The 20,866-nt window shown below is 37.2% G+C and overlaps 1 non-coding gene and 1 pseudogene across 1 annotated transcript; one reads left to right on the forward strand and one right to left on the reverse strand.

Moving 5' to 3' along the window:
- Positions 1-20,866, reverse strand: part of LOC123457179 — a 44,040-nt pseudogene that overhangs the window by 19,719 nt on the left and 3,455 nt on the right.
- On the forward strand, positions 973-1,082 carry LOC123457200. Its single transcript, XR_006634936.1, has one exon. It is a non-coding gene; the product is annotated as a U6 spliceosomal RNA (small nuclear RNA).

The raw sequence follows: 20,866 nt of genomic DNA on the forward strand, positions 1-20,866 counted from the left end.
ATACCTCGCCAAATAAACAAATAAGTAAATAAATAAATAAATACACAAAAATATTTTCAAGTAGTGCTGGAGCGATTGCTGAACTGTTAAAGCACTTCCCTACAAAGCCTAAGGATCCAAGTTTTATTGCCCATTGCCCACATAAATCCAGCCTCAGAGGTTAGGGGTTATACCTGGAGTTCACTTGCAATAGTTGGAGGCACTGGAATCCCATTCTCAATCTCTCTCTCTATTCTTCTCTCTGTCTTTCATTCCATTTATCTCAAATGCCTAAATAAAATTATTTTTAATGGTCCAACATACAGCCATATTTTCCAAGTTAGGATGAATGTAAGTTTTTTTTCAGACAAAGAAACCAAATATTTGCATATTCTGAACATGTCTCCTATGTTGTCATCAAATCTTCATGTGAAAATTAAAATTATAAAACATTAATATTGAAGCACATGATCTACACTCACACAATTACTAACTGACAAATGCAGCAAAGATATTCCAGTAACTCCATCCCAACTTTTATTTATATCGCTGCAATTCTTACGAACCCAGCCATTAAAACGTCTATTTTTAAAAATTTATTTGAGAACAAGAGGAAGAGAGAATATGGGCACTCCAATACTCTAGCCAGTACAAACAAATTCCAGAAGCATGCCCCACCTTGTGCATTTGTCTTTTGTAGGTACTAGGGAATAGAATCTGGGTACACAGGTATTAAAGGAAATATCCTTAAATGCCAAGCAGTCTCCTCATCCCAGAAGCTAGGTATTAAATAACCTTAAGTTGAATGTAATGCAGCCAACTTTAGGCTCCTATCCCTGCAAATAATAACTGGGACTTAAAATCATACCAGTAATAAATGAGTATAATTATTCAGTTTGATATTTCTGTATGTAGAATATCTGGGGTTTGCTGAATTAGAGACACTGTTTTGGTTTGGGATGAAGTAGTTGAAAATAGTATGACAAAAACAAGATACTATTCACTTCAGTAGCACATTTACTAGACTTGGAATGATACAGATTAGAGTAACATGGCCCCTGCTTAGGGATGGCCAAAAAATTCTTGAAGTGCTCCACATTTTATTTATTTATTTATTTTTTTGAGACAGAAAGAAAGAGATAATTGGCATCGTAGGGCCTCCATCACTGCAAACAAACTAGAGACATATTTGCCAGCTCATACATCTGGCTTATTTATGTCCTGGGGAATGGAAGCAGGTTCCTTTGGATTTATAGGCAAATATCTTAACCACTAAGCCATCTTTCCAACCCAAGTGTTCCATAATTTAAATAAAGAATACTTGGTTTTGTGTTCATATAATTGTAAAGCTGAGTTCGGAAGCCAGGAGAGAGTCAGGCCCCAGACAGTCAGCTTGTCTAGTGCCAGAAGGCGCTACATAGACGACTGGGGGAAGTGACCAAGATCTGTCCAAGCAACACATTGTTTAACCTAAGTAGCAACAATTAACCGGATGTGATACCCACACAAGTGCAATAGTGGTACACAGCCATGGTGAGGAATCAATTGCTCTTCATTTGGCTAACTGATCCACTCAGTGGTACTAGACCCTTAGCTGGAGCTGGGAAACAAGTCAGAACCATACCAAACACAAGCCCACTCTACAATACATACTCTACCAGCTTCCATCAATCACGGGGTATAAGAGGGCCTACACCTATCAAACTGTCTATCAAAAAAGTAAGTGTTATCACAATTTTCTGGGTGCTAACTTACTCTCCATTGGAGAATCTGCTTCTCTTTTCCAGATAGATGCAGATCCTAAGAAGTGAGCTGCCCCAACATACCTCAGAAGGGGCCCAACTGAAACTAAGGACAACTGGCGAAATAAGCAAGGGTGATGTTTTCCTGTGAACTGGATACCAGCACAAAGGGGAAAGAGATCAATGCAGAGAAAAATCAACTCCTACCAAATCAGAGAGCCAGAGCCTCAGAGATCCCCAACACCTCAGCACTGAAGCAGACCAAAAATGAACCCAACGTGGCTCAGGGAAATCTTGCGGAAGAGGGGGCGGAAAGAATGTCAGAGTTACATGTTGGGTCATGATTTGCAGAGACATTTATCATACTAATAACTGGGGGCTAACTCCACAATGCACGACCCATTTTCAATAACAAGGAGGGTCTAATGGGAGGGGGTAGATCACAGATGAGCCTAAATAATGGTACCAAACTGCCTGTATTTACTGAAAAGAAAACTAATAAATTAAATTAAAAAAAAAAAAAGAATACTTGGGCAACTCAAATAAGTAGAAGAAAAGGTATTGTCTAATCTTGAAAACATATTTCTTCTCAGTCCCAAAGGTGGTGTACTTCTCAGTGGATTTTGTCTCGATGAATTCTATGATATTAAAACTTGACTATTATTATAATGAAAGGGAAAGTTAGATGTGTTTCTAGTTTTGTGTAAGTATTCAATTTGATTCTGTGTTGGAGAAAATATGATGTTTTGTATTTTGGGAATGAGTATACATGTATTTTTTTTTTCACAATTTAACCTGCTATAGGAACGTGTTCACATGTGTCTTAAAACCGTGCCATAACTTTACGAAAATAGGTAATTCTCACTTTTTGTTGATACTTTTTGTTTGTTGTTGATGATAATAGAGAAAAAGAGGGAAAATAAGGATATAACAATAAATAGAAATGACTTGTAAAGAATTAGTGGTTCAGGGAACAAGGAGATATGAGAAGAGGGAGAGAAAGGGTGATGGGAGGATGGCAATATCAGGGTATTGTGTATAGGCACAGGAATTGTCTTTAAAACATATACAAAAAACTATAGTAGGATTCATGTGTGCACATTTGTTGATTTCCTCTGCAATTTTTTTTCATAGAGAAAGTGCAGAGAGTAGATTCTACATCATATACTGAGATAAAATAGATATGCTCAGATCTATTCATCACAAAATTCCAATTGTACATTACAGAATTCCCTTCCTTTTGAAGTACAGATATGAGAGAAGAAATTACTTTCATGTTACTTTTCCAAAATGTAGAAAAATGAGATAATCCTGAATGTATGAATCAATCTCCCATTAAATTGCCCTTGCTGGGTTGCATTACCAACATGAAGGGGGTAATGAACAGAAGGTGTGATGTGATGTACTAGTGGAAAATAAACCTTGATCAATTTATTTATTTATTTTTTACAAATTAGGATAGGTTTTGTATTCAGAAATGTCGCTAAAGACCATGTATTTTGACTTCTATCTTATGAAATACAGCAAAATGCCACATTATAAGTGAAGAGACACAGGAAGAGTATGCCAAGCTGAGTGAGAAGAAAACTTAACTATTATTATAATGAAAGGGAAAGTTAGATGTGTTTCTAGTTTTGTGTAAGTGAGAAGAAAATTCCAAGTCAAAATATCCTGGATGTCACCAAGACAGGTGAATCACTCTTGTGCCAGCTAGAGAACACAAAGATTAATGTTTAAAGAAATCTCTGTCATCTTCTGAAAGTCATTTCTCATTCAAAATAGTGGTGATTAAAGATATCTTGGTTATTAGGTGAATGCAGTATCACTTTATCGTCTCGTTGTTGTATTTTACAGACACCTGTCCTAAATGGAGATATTGACTCTGTAAGTAGGAACATGGCCCTCATTACTCTTGAAATGTTCAACTTAAATACCATGTGAAGTCAATTCGAATCAGTAAAACAAAAATTATTCGTACAAAAGCATGAAATAAAGAATGTATTAATGCAATATTTTAAATTCCCATAATATTCAATTAGTCCAGGGTAAATACTGAGTTTTTTTAACTGAAGCAAAAATTAATAAATTTAGTAAGAAAATGAAATCTGAAATATGATTGTTAAGCATTTGAATTCTTTTGGGAATGCTGAAATCACATGGACAGCATATCTACAATATCTCAATGAGACTCATTATTGCCATGTGTGGCCTGGATGTGCATCTAATTAGTGTGAGTTTGGGACATCACTATATACATGGGATCTCACACTTCTATCATGACAAGAAAAGTCATCTGAAGTAGTAGATACTGTAAAACATACCAGTATAAATATACTTGATATCCATAAATCAGTGTCCATTTATTTGAGTTGTTATTTGTGAGAATTTATTCATTCATTCATTCCCACCCCTTCAAGCAACATCCATATGATTTCCTTATAACCTGGCACTGTAATGATTGCAATATCACCTCACACCCATATAAATAATGATCACTTATAATTCTGCAGGTTATAAGAAGATTCATGGTGCTTCTGCAGCAACTGGTTGTCTGGAACCAGAATAAAAAACAACAGACTTGTAATCATATTTTATTCCTGATTGTACTCTCATCTTTATGAGTATTTCTGATCTTTCACCCATTCTGACCTGTACATGTAGTTCCCATTGCTTTGAATATGTGTGTGTGTGTGTGTGTGTGTTTATCTTTAGTGTTACTACCCTCTCTGTGATTAAATGGCTTGGTTTCATGCACCTGTCAATGTGTTCTGAATAAAGAAATCTAGTTTTGCAACTTAGATATACAGGCCTCACCTTAGAGTCTTTGTCACAATTTGAATATGTTTTTCTTTTCTTTTTGTTTTGTAAATGTCATATTTATAGGTGGAAAAGTAGGTGATAAAATCAAGTCAGTTTTGAAGTAGAAAAACATGTCAATTTTTGAATAAAGAGTATTATCTGTGTTTTGTCCCATTTTTCTCTGAAAATAAGGAAGTGTGTGGATTATATGACAAAGAGGTTAATACTTAGCATGTTGCCATGTGTGGTGGGGCACTTGAGAAGGCAGAGGTAGGATGATTGCCATGACTTCAAGGCCACCCTGAATTCCAGGTTAGACTGGGCCAAAGGGAGACCCTACCTCAAAAAACAAACAAACAAAACCCTCAAAGCTGGATGTGGTTTGCATGCCTCCAATCCCAGCACTTGGGAGGTAGAGACAGGAGATCATCATGAGTTCAAGGCCAGTATTGACTACATAGTGAATTCCAGGTCAGCTTGGGCTAGAGGTAGTCATTACCTCCAAAAACCAAACAAAAACAAAACTAAAGAACTCACCAAGGAGGGTTGATTTCTTACTTCATATTTCACATATATTTAATTGATTTTCAAAAGCAGAATGGAAAACATTCTTGAGATGTAAACAGAAGTGGCCATTATCTTCCCACCCATCATAAAATTAAGTGTGTAGACATCTACATTGGTTTCTTCACATATCATGATTATACAGAATTTTTTAAAGATTAAAATCACATTCAGTAAAAATCTTAAGACACAATGAACAATGAAGTTAAAAACTTTTTAAAGTTGATTTATGAAAACTGCTATTTTATACCCAAAATAAAAATTTGCCAAACAAAAATTAAGCCCAGGATATATTTTTTTAAATGAAGTGTTTATCGACCAAATAAACATTCTTTTTTAAAAAACTATTTTTGTTTATTAATCTGAGAGTGACAGACAGAGAGAGAAAGAGGGAGAGAGAGAGAGAGAATGGTCACGCAGGGCCCCCAGCCACTGCAAACTAACCCCAGATGTGTGAGTCCCCTCATACACCTGGCCAATGTGGGTCCTCGTGAATTGAGCCTCGAACCGGGGTCCGTAGCCTGCACAGACAATTTCTTTTTTCTTTTTTAAATGGCTCATCATAATTTATTTTATGTTAAAATGTACAGCTTTTTCGGTTTGTGGGGTTTTTTTTTTTTGTCTTTTTTTTTTTTTGAAGTAACTGACTAAAAAGAGAACAGATAAATACAAGAGTGTTGCTGGCTCCTATTTTATACAAGGACTATGCCTCTCCTGCTTGGCCCTCACTGTGCACAGACAATTTCTTAATCACTAAGCCATTGCTCCAACCTGAAATAAACATTCTTAAAAGTGTAGAAACCCATTAGATTCCATATTGTTCATGGGCTGCAAAGAAAGAAAACGTAACTGTATGCATGTGTGTTAAAACCATGTGGCTCCACACATCCCAGTTTTCCCACTGCTAGGGTGCTGACAGAGGAGAAATTCCTGGGCTCAATAGAGAGCCTGTCTATCTAATTGTATAATTCACTGTCACTAAAAGAAAACAAAACCCTATATTGCTGATGAAAACACCACTAGTTTGCTCTATTGCATTTATATACACGAGGAAACAGTGCATGTATGCCAACCCACACAACAGGACACACAAATAAAAGTTCCATTTAACAAGCTTCCCTAGCTCTAGTGGCCAATGCTTCTGAAAAAGCTGGCAGTGGACACAAATACGGTAGTTAGACAGACATATAGACCAGTGTAGAAATTAACAAATGGTCCTAAATGTTAAGCCAAACTTTATTCTCTTATAATTGTTCAAAACAAAGAAATGTCTAACTATGAAAATAAGGAGACACAAATAAAGGATATAATAAGAAGTTCATTGTGATAAACATCATGAAAACATGAGATCTTTATTAATTTAAAAAGCCACTTACCAAACTGTTAGTCATATAAGAAAAATGATTTAATGAACACTATCAATAAATGCAAATGTCTTAAAATATCTTATTAAGGATAAGAATGAGGAAACTGTAGACTTTTTTGAAGTTAACAGATTGAACTAGCTAAAGAAAATCCTTTTTGAAACAAAAATAAGAAAAAGTTTTCTTCACTGCTAAAACATAGAAAATTATTTCAAAAGAACATAATTTTGGTCTAGAGAGATGACTTAGTGGTTAAGGTGCTTCCTAGCAAAGCCTAGGTACACATGTTTGAATATCCAGATCTTATGACACCAGATGCTGAGTAACGCAAGCACAAAATTTTATTCATGTTCCAGGAAGGGGTGAAAGTCCCTAAAGTTTGTTCACAAAGACTGAAATCCCTGGGACACTCATTCATCCATTCCCTCCTTCTCAGACACTCTTTGTGCCTATTCTATCCCTCCCTAAAAAAAGAACGTATTTTCATAATTCACTCTAAAACATCAAAAAGATATAAACTGTGTACTAACCTTTAAATAAACAAGTTCACCATTATTATGACACAATCATAAGCAATAAGAACTATGACAAAAGACACTTGTATGTCAATAACTTTGATGAACATAAATGAATACATAGTAAAACTCCTTGAATACTTTCACTGACTCGGAGTAGTGAGTGGAGTTTTTGATTCAGTCAAAAATAGCCTTAGTAGATTTGAAGAGCTAGTAAATGATTGCCATTCATTTGAAATGGACTTAGTAGTGTCTGAACAGTAAGTGTTGGAGGTACCTGATGCACTTAATTGCCTTAACAAAAATCTTCAAAAGCAAGTGTACAAAGTGCCCTCTTTGACAAATAGACTTTGTAATTTCAGATATACAAGTGTAGAAATATTCCCGCTGAGAATTAAATATTTGTCTTTCTTTCTTTTTTTACGCAAGCTCAACAGACTGGCCTTTGTATAAGAGACAGCAAGCAAGAGAGACAGATGGACAGAGAGAGAGAAAGAGGGAGACAGAGAGAGAGAGAAAATTGGCACACCAGAGTCTTAGCCAAGGTAATTGGCTACAGTATGACATGTGCCCCTTTGTGGGTATGAGCACATGCATCAACTTGTGTGTCTGGCTTATGTGGGACCTTAAAGAATCAAACGTTTTCTTAGGCTTTACAGGCAAACATCTCAACGGCTAAGCCATCGATTCAGTCTCAGAATTAGATTCATTTAGCCTCAACCAGCAAGCGCATATATAGTCTTCATTGAAAATGTGCAAAGTTCCTGTGAACAGAACATGAGAAAATTGTGGGATACACTTAAACATCCTAATATCGGAATCATTGGAATACCAGGAGAAGAATTTCCCAGACAAAAGGCATGGAGAACTTACTTAACACAATAATTGAAGAAAACTTCCCCCGTCTCTTAAAAGAAAGGCCCATCAAGATTGAAGAAGCAAACAGAACCCCTAACCAACTAGACCAAAGGAGAAACTCCGCAGACATATTATTGTTAAGACTCTAAACATTGACACCAAGGAAAAAATCCTAAAATCGGCTAGGGAACTTCCCATCCTAAATCCACAGACTACACATTCTTCTCAGCAGTCCATGGAACATTCTGTAAAATAGACCATATACTGGGTCACAAAGACAGCCTCCACATATTTAGGAAAATGGACATAATTCCCTGCATTATATCAGATCATAATGCTGTATACCTAGAAATCAACAATAAAAAAAACCAACAAGAACCCCAACAGCAACTGGAAACTGAATAGCACACTCTTAAACAATAAATGGATAGAGGATGAATAAAAAATGAAATTGCAAAATTCCGTGAATTGAATGACAATGAGAACACATCATACTAAAACTTATGGGACACAATGAAGGAAGTCCTCAGGGGAAAATTCATAGCACTCAATGCCTTCATAAAACAGACAGAAAGATCCCAAGTCAATAGCCTAACCATCCACCTAAAGTCATTGGGATAACAAGAAAAATCCAACCCAAAGAGCTCCAGAAGGAAAGAAATAATTAAAATCAGAGCAGAAATTAATGAATTGGAAACCAAGGAAACAAGGCAATTGTCAAACAAAGAGCTGGTTCTTTGAAAAAATAAACAAGATTGACAAACCTCTGGCCAATTTGATCAAGCAAAAAAAGGAGAGACTCCAAATTAACAAAATTCAAAATGAAAAAGGAAAGATCACAACAGACATGAGTGAAATTGGCAGAATCATCAGGACTTATTTCAAAAACCTCTACTCCACAAAATGGAAAATGTGGAGGAGATGGATAAATTCCTGGATGCATATCATCTACCAAAGCTAAACTCAGAGCAGATCAACCACTTCAATGAACCCATCACACTCATGGAAATTGAAAAAGTAATAAAAAAAACCTCCCAAAAAAGAAGAGTCCAGGACCAGATGGATTCCCAGCCGAATTTTATCATACCTTCATGGAAGAACTCAAACCAATCTTCCTAAAACTGTGCCACACAATTGAAGAACAGGGAAAGCTACCCAACTCCTTCTATGAAGCACGTATCACCCTAATCCCCAAACCAGGCAGAGATGCCACAAGAAAAGAAAACTATCAGCCTATTTCCCTAATGAACATAGACGCAAAGATCCTGAACAAAATACTCACAAACCGAATCCAACAACACATCAAAAGCATTCTCCAACTTGACCAAGTGGGATTTATCCCAGGAACACAAGGGTGGTTCAACGTATGAAAATCTGTCAATGTAATACACCACATAAACAAGCTTAAACATAAAAACCACATGATCATTTCGATAGATGCAGAAAAGGCCTTTGACAAGATACAACATCACTTCATGATCAAAACATTGGAGAGAATCGGCATGGTTGGTACGTATCTTAATATAATATAGGCAATATACAAATCTCTGAAGGACCAAATAATACTTAATGGAGAGAGACTGGAGGAATTCCCATTGAGATCAGGAACAAGACAGGGATATCCACTCTCACCTCTGCTTTTCAATATAGTTCCGGAAGGCCTAGCCCAAGCAATAAGGCAGGAGAAGGAAATAAAAGGGATACAACTTGGAAAGGAAGAAGTTAAGTTAGCGCTATTTGCTGATGACATGATTGTATATGTAAGAGACCCGAAAAACTCCATCCCAAAACTCCTGAAGGTGATTAACTTCTATAGCAAAGTAGCAGGACACAAAATCAATGCACAAAAATCGGTAGCATTTCTGTATGCAAATGACAAAGCACAGATTAAGAAATGAAGGACATAGTCCCAATTTCAATAGCAAAAAACAAAACAAAACAAAACAAAAAACCCTTGGAATAACATTAACCAAGAAGTAAAAGATCTATACAACTAAAATATAAAAACTCTCAAAAATGAAATTGAGGAGGACTTGAAATGATGGAAAGACCTCCCATGCTCCTGGATAGGCAGAATTAACATTGTGAAGATGAGAATACTACCAAAGGCAATATATAGATTTAATGCAATTCCAATTAAAATCCCTACAGTGTTCTTCACAGAGATAGAAAAAATGATCTCAAATTTCATATGGAAAGGCAGAAGGCCTCACATATCCAAACATATCCTCAGGAAAAGAAATACCTCTAGTGGCATTACCATACCTGATGTAAAGCTATATTACAAAGCCATAGTAATAAAAACAGCATGGTACTGGCATAAAAACAGGAGTATAGACCAATGGAATAGACTTGAGAACCTGGATTATGGGTCAAGCAACTATAGCTACTTGATATTCGACAAAGGCCCAAATAATATAGACTGGAAAGAAAAAAGCATCTTCAACAAATGGTGCTGGACAAACTGGATAACCACATGCAGGAAACTAAAACTTGATCCACACATTTCACCATGCACTTCACTCAAATCCAAATGGATCAAACACCTCAACATAAGACCAGAAACTCGAAAACTACTGGAAGAAAATTTAGGGAGTACTTTCCATGATATAGGAATGGAAAAAGACTTCCTGAACAAAACCCCAGTGGCTCAAGTTCTTAAACAGTCACTCAACCACTGGGATCTTATGAAGCTGAAGAGGTTCTTTACAGACAAGCATATAATAAGCAGAGCCAATAGAATACCCATAGAACGGGAGAAAATATTTGCAGGTTATCCAACTGATAGAGGCCTTATCTCTGGAATTTACAAAGAACGCAAAATTCTAAACAATAAGAAGACAAATACCCCACTCACAAAATGGGGTGATAAGTTGAACAGGCAATTCACAGAGGAAGAGACACAAATGGTAAACACACACTTAAGAAAATGTTCATCATCCCTAATCATCAGAGAAATGCAAATTGGAACAACTATGAGATCCCACCTTACCCCAGTAAGGATAGCCAACATCAAAAAGTCAAATGAAAATAAATGCTGGCGAGGATGTGGAGAAGCAGGGACACTCATTCACTGTTGGTGGGAATGCAGGATGGTACAACCACTTTGGAAAGCAATATGGAGACTCCTGAAAAAGCTGACTATAGACATACCAACAGACCCAGTTATTCATTTACTGGGCACGTACGCTAAAACCTTCAAACCAAAGACCAGAGAGATTTGCTCAACCATGTTTGTTGCGCCTCAATTCGTAATAGCTAAAAGCTGGAATCAACCCAGATGTCCATCATTAGAAGAATGGATAACAAAGATGTGGTATATCTACACAATGGAATTCTATACAGCAGTAAGAAAAACGACATAAAGAAATTTGAGAAAAAATGGTTGAACCTGGAACAGATCATTCTTAGAGAACTTACCCAATCACAGAAAAAAAATAGACACATAGTCTCACTCATCTACAACACCTAACCTGAATCTACCCAAGATACCTTACTTACCCAGCAAGCACCTCATGGACTCGACAATAGGATGGATGGGAGGGCGGGGAGGGAATCAAAGGGTGGAAAACTGTAATCCGGATCCAAATGGCAATGGTACCATAAAGTTTTACTTCCTAAAAGTCAGATCAAATGGCTGAAACTTCTCCAGACCCTTACAGGAAACACCTGAACCACAGGACACTGGAGAGGGTAGGATCAAGACTAACCTATATCTTCTATATCTTCCCTCCCTCCCTCTCCCCCTCTCCCCTCTATCTCTCTCCTCTCTAATGTTGTATATTAGTTATCTTTTTCCTCAATTTATTAGTGGACACTGACCTGTAACCCCCACTTCCAGCTTGGGGCTACTATCCATAATGAACTTTTGATCAGAGAAACCTACAAAGTTTCCCAAATCAATGACAGACTTCTATCAGAGTACTTGATGACCCACCAAATGCCAGTGGTAAGACCCTATTGCTGAAGACTCCATAGGCATCTGACAGATAAAATGGATCAGCATGGATGGAAGCCAGGAGAGAGTCAGTCCCCACAGTCCCACAGTCAATGTGTCTAGTGCCAAACAAGGAAGTGTTATCTCAATTTTCTGGGTGCTAACTTACTCTCCATTGGAGAATCTGCTTATCTTTTTCAGATAGATGCAAATCCTATGGAGACAGCTGCTCCAACATACCTCAAAAGGGGCCCAACTGAAACTAAGGACAATTGGCGAAACAAGCAAGGGTGATGTTTTCCTGTGAACTGGATACCAGCACAAAGGAGAAGGAGACCAACGCAGAGAAAAATCAACTCCTACCAAATAAGAGAGCCAGAGCATCAGAGGCCCCCAACTCCTCAGCACTGAAGCAGACTAAAAATGAAGCCAACATGGCTCAGGGAAATTTTGCGGAAGAGTGGGTGGAAAGAATGTCAGAGTCACATGTTGGGTCATGATTTGCAGAGACATTTATCATACCAAAAACTGGGGGCTATCTCCACAATGCACGACCCATTACATCAACAAGGAGGGTCCAATGGGAGAGGGTAGATCACAGATCAGCCTAAACAATGGTACAAAACTGCCTGTATTTACTGAAAAGAAAACTACTAAATTAAATTAAAAAAAAAAAAAAACTAGTTTCTCAATGTAAAATGATGTGGTCATTTTGGATAAATCTTTGCAGTTCCTCAAAAGGTTAAACACAATTACCAAATGCTTCTCTAGTTTCATTCTAATAAAACTATATGTACACACAATAACTTTGAACATGAATATTCCTTTAGTCATAATAACCACAACATAGAAACAGTCCAAATGTCTATGAACGAATATGTAAATAAGCAACATATCGCATGGTTGTAAGTAAAAAGAAATGATATACTGGTAAACCTTGAAAATACTATGTTAAGTGAAAGAGACCAGGCACCAAAAGCCTAAACACTGTATAACTTATATGAGATGTGTGGAAAAATAAAATACTTTACATACATAAATTTTTGGCTGTCTAAGGCTATAGTATTTGTGAGAAAATGGATGGACTGTTAATCGATAGGGAGGTTGTTTCTGAGGTGAGTGAAATATTCTAAACTTAATAGTGGTTAGGGTTGCACGACTCTGTGAATATACTGAAAAGTATTGGAGTAAATATTTTTAAGTGGGTAATATGCATGGTATCCAAATTGCCTACCTATGTTAACATGCTACTGTAAGAGCTCTTCCTTGAAGAAACAATATTTTCACCCAATGGACTGACCAACTGATTGTTCCCAAGTCTTTGATTGTGTGCACCCTCATCTTACACTGACACAAATAGAAGTCTTAAGGATGAGGGGACTGCTCAGTGGCAAAACAAGTATTTATCATATGCAATATGCTAGCTCCATAACCAATCTCTGCAAAAATGCAAGTGACACAAGTCCTAGTATGAAATGGGAAGCTGGGCATGGTGACACACCCCTTTAATCCCAGCACTCAGAGGTAGAGGTAGGAGGATCACCATGAGTTCAAGGCCACCCTAAGACTACATAGTGAATCCCAGGTCACACTGGGCTAGAGTGAGACCCTACCTTGAAAAACAAAACAAAAATAAAGGAAAAAAAAAAAGAAAGAAAGAAATGGGACCAATCCAAGGTAGGTAGCACAAGATCGAACTGTACCTTACCAATGCTAAGTAAACTTCCATTTCTTTCTGGTCTTTTCTTTGCAATCACTTCAACTTTGTCTCTTTGTCATCCCTACATTGTTCAACTGTATTACTATCCTGAGTAGTTCCTTACTATCAATGCATTGGGTTCTGCCTTCTAGCATTTTCTTTTACTATTTGGCCAAACTATTGTTGTAACCCTGTCTTCTCTCATAAACTCTCTGTATTATAAGCTTCTGCTAGGTTTCATGCTTTACTAATTTCTGATCAGCCTCGAGCAGTATTGCATAAAACATAAAAACACAGTGGTTTACTGGGTTACAGCCAAATGTCAACACTCCCATTGAGTTACAGTCAACTGCCAACTCTCCCATTAAATGCTGTAAATAGCCCCAAAATTTGTATGCCACAGGGGAAAAAAGATGTTTGAAAGCCCACACATACATGTTTTATCCTGCACATTAGTTTTATACCTTCAACTTATCCTTAGCAATGTGAGAGTTTCTTACTCTGTTCACTGGGTTGAACAGTCAGGACTCCAGCATCTCTATGCTTTGGTTCAACATTTCTGAAACACAGATGCTTACTTAATCTAAAGACTAGTATTTGTATTCATTGTTAATGGTTTTTTTCAAAGTTTGTCCAACATACACACTCACTTCTAAAGAACTTGTATGTACACTGTAAGTCTTATTACATTATCATTTAGTATATACATTTTCTCCCTCAGTGAGAAAGCTTGGTTAAAAAGTTAAATTTAGTAAAATTATTATTTTCCTTTCATGTATTTTAATTTAAAATACTATTAACTTTAATCCTTCAAGAAAAAACTATTCATAACAAAAATCTGATGGCATAGTTTCACTGCAGGCTACATGTGTGTATGTGTCTGTGAGAGAAAGACACACAGACACAGGGTCTCAAGGTGTCCAGACTGTCTCCACCTGCCTCCAAGTGCTCGAATTACAGGTATGTACCATCACACCTTATTTTTTTTAAATAATTAAAACAGAGGATTTTGTCTAGTCTTGAGTAATTACTATCATTCTTGAGAGTTAATGTCATCACAGAAAGAATACCACTATATATTATTTAATTAAGTAAATGTTTAAAATGTAGAGGACAAGGTAGATATAATCCACACTACTTTCTCAAAGGTAAAATTTCTTGCAGAAATCTGATGATAGAATTCTGCCAAATCATATTGATTCCATAATAACTTTAGGGTTTGCCACACTCAATATTATAGGGTTTGCAAAATTCAATATTATCTTATGTATTAAGAAATAACAAAAAGCAATGAAATTGGAAGCAAAGATAGAATAGCTGAATCAGAAACTGTCTGTACAAGACATTAAAAGTTTGTGGGCATCCTAAATTTAATTATCTTTACATTGATTGCTGAGTGTTACTTTTTCAAGCTCTACAGTATATGACATCCATTTTAAAACTGGGAAAATATGCCTTCTTTTGAAATGGCCACTATTAAAGCTTAGCAAATAAATTTTTAAAAAGGTAAAAATCTATAAGCAAAATTAGGTACCTGCCTTTTGTGGGGTGTTTCCAGAGGCTGGAGTAGCTTCATGCACCAAGCAATCATTTGGCAAAACTTCAACTCCTGGGTCAACTTCATTAAATGATAAATTAACAACATACACAAGTACATTTCTAGGTAGTTTATTCCTCAAATTGTTGGGCTGATATCAAACTTTTAAAGAAAAATGTTTCTGGGCTGGAGAGATGGCTTAGCGGTTAAGCGCTTGCCTGTGAAGCCTAAGGATCCTGGTTCGAGGCTCGGTTCCCCAGGTCCCACGTTAGCCAGATGCACAAGGGGGTGCACGCGTCTGGAGTTCGTTTGCAGAGGCTGGAAGCCCTGGCGCGCCCATTCTCTCTCTCCCCCTCTATCTGTCTATCTCTCTGTGTCTGTCACTCTCAAATAAATAAATAAATAAGTAAGTAAATTTAAATTTATAAAGAAAAATATTTCTAAAATTTAAGTTATGTGGGCTGGAAAGATGGGTTAGCAGTTAAGCACTTGCCTGTGAAGCCTAAGGGCTCTGGCTTGAGACTTGATTCCCCAGGACCCAGGTTAGCCAGATGCACAAAGCGGCACATGCATCTGGAGTTCATTTGCATAGGCTGGTGGCTCTGGCATGCCCATTCTCTCTATATGCCTCCCCCCCCCCGTAACTCTTAAATAAAATAAATTTAAAAAAATGAACAAAAAAATAAAATGTAAGGTATGTTGAAGTTCAGTTAAATTGAGAAATACTTATAAACTTAATAGCTGAAATTCAGTAGTGCACTCTTAAAAAAAATAATAAAAGGTTTGGCCCAGAAAGCCAAACGTTGCATGTTCTCTCTCATATGTGGATCCTAGCTACAGATGATTGGATTTCTGTGTGAGTAGGAAGAAAATTCAGTAGCAAGGGCCAGTAAGCTAGAAAAGAGTTATAGAGGGAAGAGAAAGGAAAGGAGGGGGTACTTAATAGGATGGCATTATATATATGTAAGTAGAAGAATAGATTAATGGGGGTGAAAAAGCCCAAGTGAGGTCAGGGGAAGAGACTGAGTAAAGGAAAGGTGGAGGGAGGGTGGGCTAATCAAAGTCTAAAAGGATATAAACAAATTATATGGATACCTACTTTTTTGGACAATGGAACACTCAGGAGCCATAGATTGTTACTAGAAAAATTTCAGCGCCAGGGATGGGATGCTTTCCAGTGAGTTGTTGGCCAGGGAGGTCCCTGATGCCCCCAAAACATTACAGGCCAGAGCTGAGGCCTTTGGTTTCCCACCAGGAAGAGATTGTAAGACCTTATTGCTGAAGACGCCACATACTTGGGCTGCAAGGCCACTGAAAAATCCTGCTGGAACTGAGCTGATAACCTTCTCCATGTAGACCAGGTGACAGAAAGGTAGAAAAAGCCATGCTGCATACAGTTCAATGGGGGAGAGAGAAATCACCAGTGAGGATGCTCAACAGTGTACACTGCAAGCCTTATATTTTGCCAGTCAGGCCAAATGAGCCATACATCAGGAATTTGAAATATTTGTAGACATACACAGAGTTTCAAAATAAATAAGAAAACATTTTTTTTAGGTAGTGATCTTAGTCTGGACCAGGCTGACTTAGAATTCACTATGTAGTCTCAGGCTGTCCTCAAACTAATAGCAATCCTTGTACCTCAGCCTCCAAGTGCTGTGGTTAAAGGTGAATGCTACCACACTTGGCTAAGAAAATACTTTTAAATTATGAACAGGAAGTGTATATATGTATGTTTAACTCATTTTACTAGAGGTGTAAATAACTTCTTTCTTCTCCAGCAGGCCACTGCAGTGCCATCTTAAACAAAAAGTGAAAAAAATTTAAATATACCTATACATTTTTACAAAGATAGGAGATAAGACAATGTTGAAGTGTGTCTAACATATGTTGTTATTTTCCTTGCTACTTCCATATATAACCCTCTCCCCTCTTCATTATGATCTGGCGTCCAATAAAATTAAAAGATAGTGGTTTGACACCTGTTGCAATAGATAAGCATTTCTAGTCCTATTAGAGAGATGGTCTTAGAAGGGGGCAGTTTTTAATCTGCCATTGATAGAACTTCCCCTTTGATCAATAAGACAGTTCTAGTCAAAGTTGTTACCTAGTTGAAAATACTGCTTTATGTCTAAATAGTACAGAGGTCTAAATTCTAGACTAGGTATATTTTTCCTTTAATTTTAGGTACACTTAATTTAACAAGTACACTATGATAAATTTATAATTTATAGGTTTTCTAGCTGTTGCAAATGAATTCTAGACACATGCAACATTTTGTGCATCTGGCTTTATGTGGGTACTTGGGAACTGAACTTGAGTTGTTGGGCTTTTGCTGGCAAGTGTTTTAACTGCTGAGCTGAGCTATTTCTCCAGCCCTGAATGCATTTACCATGAACCTATGGAACAAAGGTAGAAGGTTGTGGCTCAAAAGTGGTATGGTGGAGTGTTAAATTGACAAGGGGTAGAATTGTGATGGTTAATACTGTTTTCCAGTTTACAAGATCTGGTCACCTAGAAGAAGATGAATCTCTGGGCATGTCTGTGAAGGATTTTCTAGATTAGGTTTATTGAGTTAGGAACACTCACCCTATATGGAGGTGACAACATTTCATGGGCAAGGCTTTTGAATTTAATAAAAAGTGAACAAACCACCATCATTTATCCTTTTCTGTTTCTTAATTGTAGCTGCAGTGTGACCAGATGCCTAGCCCACCTGCTGACATGATTTCACCACCATGATAAACACTCAAAAACTATGAGCCACAGGGAAGTTTTGCGGGAGAGGGGGCAGAAAGAATGTCAGAGTCACATGTTGGGTCATGATTTGCAGTGACATTTATCATACCAATAACTGGGGGCTAACTCCACAATGCACGACCCATTTTCATTAACAAGGAGGGTCTAATGGGAGGGGGTAGATCACAGATGAGCCGAAATAATGGTACCAAACTGCCTGTATTCACTGAAATGAAAACTAATAAATTAAATAAAAATTAAAAAAAAAAAACTATGAGCCAAAATACCCACACTTCATTTTTTTTTTTTGCAGATACACACACATACACACACACACACACACACAGTTACAAGAGAAACATAATTTAAATACATACAATTCAGTACATAAATTGTGGGTTTAATTTCAGAGGGCATGATGACTACAATCAGCCAATGAACAGTAGAGGCAATTCTTAACTGAACATTCTGAATAGTAGGATGATTCAACATGGCTGGAGGCTGCATGTTATTTTCAGTGTTTGGACTACTCCCAACACTCTGAAATGGTGGTGGAGGAGGATTAAATATCAAAGGACATGGCTGCACACGATGAGCACCTTTTAAAAAAGTAGAAAGAAGAAAATCCATTTGTAGTTCTTTGAAAATGTAAATAGTTTCAATAACAGCATTTTTTTTTAACTCACATAAATTTTGTTTCCTAATTGCAGGGCCCAGTTTCAGCTTTTGTTTTCGATTTATATTTATTTATTCACGTATTAGAGACAGAGAAAGAGACAGAGTGAGTGAGCATGGACATGCCAGGGACTCTAGACACTGCAATCAAACTCCAGATGCATGTGCCACTATGTGCATGTGGCTTGCATGGGACATGGAGAATCGAACCTGCATACTTAGGCTTTGCAGGCATATGCCTTAACCGTTAAGCCATCTCTCCAGCCCTCAGTTTCAGCTTTTACTATGAAAATTCATCTGTTACTAAAAACAAAACAATAACAAAAGTACAATTTTAAGTCTTACTTCAATACTGGGGTAAATGCTGCAAATTTCTGTAAAGTTCCTGTATCAGAAAAAGGCTATAACTTTCTCAAACCAAAATGTGTTATCATAAAAACTACTTTACTTACCCTGTATCAAAATGTCAAGAAGTTCTGAGTGTAATTTGTACTCTCTCTAATCGTGGTCTGTAGCTCTTGAACCTAGAGAATCCCAAATAAGCAGGTTGTGACAAATGTTCTGAATGCTAGGTTCCCAGCTGACTAAGATTTGGGAATTAACCCCTCCTGGAAGCAGTGTATTGTTGGGGGCAGGTTTTATATTGATTATAGCCAGTGTTCCTTGCCAGTGTTTGGCACAGTCTCATGTTGCTATAATCCACCTTATGTTGGCAAGGGAGTGATGTCCACCCTCTGCTCATGCCATCATTTTCCCCTGCCAACGTGGGGCATTCTCTGGAGCCTGTAAACCAAAATATTTTTCCCCCACAAGCTGCTTTTGGTTTTGCTTTTGGCCAGCAATGCGAACCTGACTGCAACAGTATCTTTCTCTGTATTTTATGCAAGACTGTGCATATTTGGGATGCAAGTCTATAAACATTGCATCAAGTACATAAGATGAGTTCTCCACAAGACTATTACTTACTTCTACTATCTCCTGCACATCCATGTAGTTATAAGTGACACAAATCCATAGCTATAAAAACAAACAAATGAAATATAAAACCACCACCACATAGCACATGGTTTACAGAATGTAGAAGTCTATGAAATAATGGAGAGACAATAAAGGATGAATATGCTGTGATAAATATTTCAGATCTACATTAACAGATCTCTAGATGTCACTTCATAGTGCTAAGACTAAGGTAACATGAGTGACTCAGTCATTAACAAGAATACCTAATCTATGAAGCTGAATCTAACTTATTTCAAAAGCAAGACAGCTAAAATTTAAGTTACAAGTAATGCAGGAAAAAACAATTTTTAATAATCTACTTTTTGCATCAAAATAAAGGTAGGAAATATTGAAATACAAATTTAAAAAATTAAATAAAGTTAACAGCTTTTTTTGTAAATAATTTATTTATCTGAGAGAGATAATAGGTGCATCATGGTCTTTAGCTACTGCTAATGAACTCCAGATGCATGCACCCCCTTGTGCATGTGGCTTATGTGGGTACTGGGGAATTGAGCCAGGGTCCTTAGGCTTTGCAGGCAAATACCTTAGGCTATTAAACCACTAAGCCATTTCACCAGCCAAAAAGTTGACAAATTTTTATCCACAAAATACATTAACAAAGCAATACATTTCATACCAAGGATTCAAATGCCAGTTTGAGTACCAGTATGCTCTCTGATCCTGTACTTTAGGATTTTTTTAAAAATATTTTTTAAAACTTTTATTTATTTGAGAGCGACAGACACAGAGAGAAAGACAGATAGAGGGAGCGAGAATGGGTGCGCCAGGGCTTCCAGCCTCTGCAAACGAACTCCAGACGCTTGAGCCCCCTTGTGCATCTGGCTAACGTGGGACCTGGGGAACCGACCCTCGAACCAGGGTCCTTAGGCTTCACAGGCAAATGCTTAACCGCTAAGCCATCTCTCCAGCCCTAGTTCAGGATTTTAAGAATATATAGTGAGCATGTTTTACTAACTCACCATTTGGCCAAACCATAGCTATCATTGATTATCTTCACTACCTTAACTGAGCCAAATCTGTCAAAATGCCCCTGATTTCATTTTCTTCCATCAACAGAATGAAATTAGTTAATATTTTTAAGTCTACTGTAAAGATAGAATTGATGATATGAAAATTATCTTCCCATGTGGCACATTTATACAATGGAGTTCTACTCAGCAGTAAAGAAAAATGAAGTTATGAAATTTGCAGAAAAATGGATGGACCTGGAAAAGATTATACTAAGTGAGGTAACCAAGGCCCAGAAAGCCAAGCGCCACATGTTCTCTCTCGTATGTGGGTCCTAGCTACAGATGATTGGGCTTCTGCGTGAGAATGAAAATACTTAGTAGCAGAGGCCAGTAAGTTAAAAAGGAGACATAAATGGAAGAGAAAGAAAGGGAGGAGGGTACTTAATAGGTTGATGTTGTTTATATGTAAGTACAATGATTGTGAT

The sequence above is a fragment of the Jaculus jaculus genome (assembly GCF_020740685.1).
Source record: "Jaculus jaculus isolate mJacJac1 chromosome Y unlocalized genomic scaffold, mJacJac1.mat.Y.cur SUPER_Y_unloc_2, whole genome shotgun sequence".
In the NCBI taxonomy this organism is placed as follows: Eukaryota; Metazoa; Chordata; class Mammalia; order Rodentia; family Dipodidae; genus Jaculus; species Jaculus jaculus.